Here is a 5,285-nt window from a genome sequence, read left to right on the forward strand (position 1 = left end):
GACAACATCCTTTGAGACACAACAGCATTCAGCAACAACCTCTCCCTTCCCCGCCAACCCCCAAAGTCTCAAAATGATATGTAAATCCTGCAATTCATCATGCTCTGTGTAGTACAGGTTTAATTCTTCCTCCTAGGCCTCAATCTGCTGAAACATTACTCTGATATACAGTACAAAAGCAGTAACAAAGATGTTCATATCAGACCATTGTGAGTTAGTGGCAGGCAGAGAAACCAATGAAGCCAACGGAACAATGGCTGGAGTTTAAACAGGCTGCTGAAATTTGCTAAGACGCAGACAAAGGGCCCAGGCTGAAAGGCGAGCTACAGTGGAATTCCTTGGCCTCCATTATGTGGCTGAAACAATCCTTACTCAGAGAGTGGATTTGCATCTCTATAAAGAGTTCAGTCTCTGTTTGTGAAAGGCTTTCGCTAGGCCTGACCCCATGTCTCAAGAGCACATTGATACCCAGCACCTTCCCCCTGCCTCGTCCCATACCACAGAGAGCAGTATCATGGGAAAATGCACTAACTTAAAAGAAAGCAAAGGAAGGCAAGAGGAAGGGAAAAAATTAAAGGCTTGAGGCAGTTTTGGTGGTACTTAGCAGTGAAAATTACTTTGGCAAATAATAGAACCTACTGCTGGTAATTACTGCTAACAAGCTTCCCCCAGCCCAAATGTGACACTTGGCGCTGATGTGAGAAAAGCTGATATAGGCCAAGCTTATTAAGCTTGAATGAAAGGAACCTTTTCCCTATGAAAATACAGCAGCTTGGGAGCTTGCAAATCTTGTAATCTAGTGTTACCAATTATTCAGTAAAACAGAAAAATGGTGCTGCAATATTTAAAATCCTTCTTGGATTTAATCAGTATGGTGCCCTAATCCCAGGCAACTATAATCATGAATATCCTTGGTTTCCTAAACATGTATGCTTAGTTCCAAACAAAATATTGTGGGTACTTAATCTTCTACTTCATGCAAGGAACCACTGAGAAAACATTCATACTTGATGCCCAGCAGATAACCTGGCAAAACATTTTTCTTTGGGAGATCAGAAAAAAAAGAAAATGATCATAATCTGAAACAAGGTAATAGAATCTTGCCCAAATATGTTCATGGCTTATTCATGATCTTAATTTTAAATTAAATTTGGTGTGGTTTGACATAGTGATGTTAATTTCTTCATCACTTTAAAATTGTTTTAATTACCATGAGAAAGTGATCATATTAAATTATAACATCTATTAATTATTATATTAATGAAATATTTTGCTTTGAGAGTAAAGTCATATTTCATGAGTAAAAATGAGTAGGAAATTGTAAGAAGCCTCAGAAATGTATATTATTCATTACTATTATTTACTACATATAGGAAAAGATCATATTCTTCCCTTTTTCGGACACAAGCATTTGTTAGAAGGTGAGTATTTCTTGTGTGCAGTAAAAATTATGTGAAACATCAATGCTTAATTCAGTATTTTGAATTGAATTCCATTAGAATTATCTGGCATATCTGTAATCTTTACACATTAATATTTTCACAGAGTTTTGAAAATATTACATTGACTCCATGATATAAATGGCACGTCTATTATCAAACAAACTACAGAAATTTTAAGTATAAACTCATTTAAATCAGTGAAACAAAGTCATAGGCTACTGTGGATATTGAAGGGCTCAATTACAACTTAATTTTAAACTTTGTAGTGTAGCTTTGACTTCTTAATAATACAATAGTTCATTGCTTGAATGTACCATATGAATGTTTCCAATAATTTGTTTTTCTGTCACTAATTTCATTGGGTATGTGGCAATATTATGAAATGTTGTGCATTCTATCATTTAAAAGTTAATACGGGGCTTCCCTGGTGGCACAGTGGTTGGGGGTCCGCCTGCCGATGCAGGGGACGCGGGTTTGTGCCCCGGTCCGGGAGGATCCCACGTGCCGCGGAGCGGCTGGGCCCGTGAGCCATGGCCGCTGGGCCTGCGCGTCCGGAGCCTGTGCTCCGCAGCGGGAGAGGCCGCGGCGGTGGGAGGCCCGCGTACCGCAAAAAAAAAAATAAATAAAAATAAATAAATAAAAGTTAATACGGACACTTGATCTGTATTTTTATGATATGAGTGTTTTTGCGAATAGCTTAAAACATGTTTTAAATGTTGAGCAATACAGAAAGCCAAGAAGTCACATATTTGTCTTAACTATTCATTTTGAAATGTACATGTTTAGTTCTAAAACTCTATTGTGTTTTATGGTTAGGAAGCCTTTAAATCTACAATGTTCTTCATGCAGCAAAGTGTTAATTGTTTATATACATAGGATTAATGCCATGTGTGATGGTCAAGCCATTTACTCAGCAATCAGGATAATGAAAACAGATATTGAAAACTTTATACTTAATGAACAGAGTACTTTTTAACATTTCTTTAGATAAAACTAAATACTAAAAATGTTAAAGATCAAGATTACTAAAATTTTGCATATTAAATATATGTCATTAACTAAAGATAATTTAAAAGACTTTTACCACATATTTTATAACTAAACTTACACTGTTCTTATATTCAGTTGATTCCTATGTAGGATTACTTATTTTACTATTCTTGTGCTGTTGCAAAATCATGAAGTTATTTTTCCTTTTATTAAGAAGTTTGAATAAGCTATGATTGTGTTTAGATTTTAAGGGGAAACAGTTAAGGAGAATGCTGTGTATAAGAAGTGAAGTAAATTTTGCAAAAGATGATTAATCTGTGGTTAAAAAAATTCAATTTAATTTTTAAACTTTACAAAATGATGATAATCATTTTATAATGTACTATTGTAAGGAATTCTTTCTTCTGTCTGACCCCACAATCAGTGAAAAGAAAACCATGCCTGGGAATATTAAAGAAGCATTTAAATAAATGAATAAAGAATGTAGCCTTTCCTCAGTTTTTTTTTAAAGCAATCATATAGGTTGTGTGTGTGTGTGTGTGTGTGTGTGTGTGTGTGTGTGTATTTTAAAACATTACCTTCACCTTGAAGTAAAATGTGTACATTTAGTAACATAATTTTTGACTAATAATGAACACTATATTAATTCATATAATTGCTACCCTATATCCAACTGCATAGGATATTGACATTGCAGTAAGAATATGTTCTTCCTGACAATTCATGGTAAAAAAAAAAATTAAACATATATAGGAAAGGTATGAAGAAATGAAGGAAAGTAGGAGAGAGAGAAGTCAGAGGGTCAGAGGATAAGACAGGTAAGAGAGGCTGGTCGGAGGGGAGAAACAGATGTGGTTGAGAGGTGAGGAGGTGGGGGGCTGACATATATAAAGGGGAAGAGAGAGAAAGGAAACTTGTGCCTCACCAATATGAACATGCATGACTTTGCAATTCTATATTCACTAGTATACTTACAGAGAAATTCCAAGTTTTGGCAGTGATGCATTTCAGCTAATTCATAATTCCATCTAAGACTTCTCTTAAGCTTGCTCTAAGGCATTTTGTTTCATCACAGGGAAAGCCTGTTGTTGAAAATAAACTTTATGAGAAAATGAGCTTTTCAAAGCTCTATTAATACATTTCTATGGAGAAAAAATTACAAACTTAATGATAGACTGTAAAGAGTTTGAAAAAACTATGCAAATGATGAATCATCATATTTCTTAAGACATGCATTATTTTTAAGTGTGTAATAGAGAAAATTAAGGGAAGTACTAGTTTATAGAAGAGAATGTAGGAAATGATTTCAAACACCTTATTCTACAAAAGTATGTTTATAAAATTACATATATATATATATCCCATAAAATATATTATATATCCTATAGAACATATATATTTTTTAAACATTTATGTATTATTTGGAAGCTGAGAAATGATCAGCAGATGAAACAAGTCACTGAAAATGGGAGCATGCTGAGACCTTCAATCACACTGATTCTTAAATGGAATTCTTAATTATTTAATTCTATATACTGTGCTACCATTTTGTCCAGTTATGAAAGTGCTGCTCCCTTTTGACACCTTCATTTTACTTCCTCTCTCTACCACACAATTTAATCCCTGTGGATTCCCCTTTTGTATCTCTTATGACTGTTGCTTCAGTTCCATTTCACTCCCTTTTGTCTGACCATTGCTGCAGGCTCAAAAATCTCTCCCTCTCACCACTGTTTACCTGAACATTCCACCCTGCATAGAGCTGTCACATCAATTATCCTAATGTTCAGATTTGGTTGTGTCATGCTTATGCTCAAAAACTTTCCCATTTCCCTAATGCCTTCTAAAAATGTTCCTATTCCTCAAGCAAGTAGTCAAAGCTCTTCAAAACTCACACCAAATATCCTTTTCAAACTTATTCTTACTCTGTTCTCTTACACAAACCCAACATTCTTACAGAAGAGGACCGCTATTCCATGGTTCTGTCAGTACCATGAATATGTTCCAAATCTGACCATTTTGTTCTACTTGAAGTGATCTCTACTTACTTTCAAATGTGACTTCTCTCATGACATCTGCTCAGATCTCATCTGAAAGCAGTGCCTCTGAAACTTCTTTGCCTCTTATGATAAACAAGTCTGTACTTTATGTAATACATGCATAATTAAATTGTCTTTTAATTCCCAAGAGTGCATAATAAATTTACTTCCCATACTAATGTTAAATTAATATTGAATCAATTGAATACACAGGAATAAAGAGAGATAACAATTGTTTTTAACTTAATAACAACCATGAAAAATGTACTTATAATGTTAAAAGTGTTAGACTATCAAGAGAAATTGTGTTTTTTTTTTTCTTTTTTAAAAACAGCTATATTGCCTTTAGTGACAAAAATCAGTATATCTTTTAAATCAACTGGTCACTTTCAATAATGAATGTAATTTGTTACATTGAGGGGTTTATTTCCAAGCCAATATTTTAAAAAATCAGAAATTGAAAAATATTCCTTAGTTATGCCTGCACTGAAAATGTAAATGCTGATAAATGTGCTATAAGCTAGTCTTTGTGACATGTCTTTAAAATTAGTTTTCTTCATGTAGTCCTTCCATAAAGAAATAATACTTCTATTTTGATATATTATAGGATATGACATTTCTTACAATAGTATACCAGATTGATACAACATCTTAATAAATTTATAAAAACTATAATTTATGACACTATGGGAGGTAGCACACTATGAGATGAGAAGGTTAATTATCATTAAACTTTTCATAGAGAAAATACTACAGGCATCCTGGAAAAGAAAAAAAGTTTATTTTTTAATGAATACTTTGATATAATTCTTTATTT

Source organism: Lipotes vexillifer, unplaced genomic scaffold, assembly GCF_000442215.2.
Source record: "Lipotes vexillifer unplaced genomic scaffold, Lipotes_vexillifer_v1.1 scaffold598, whole genome shotgun sequence".
NCBI classification, from domain to species: domain Eukaryota; kingdom Metazoa; phylum Chordata; class Mammalia; order Artiodactyla; family Lipotidae; genus Lipotes; species Lipotes vexillifer.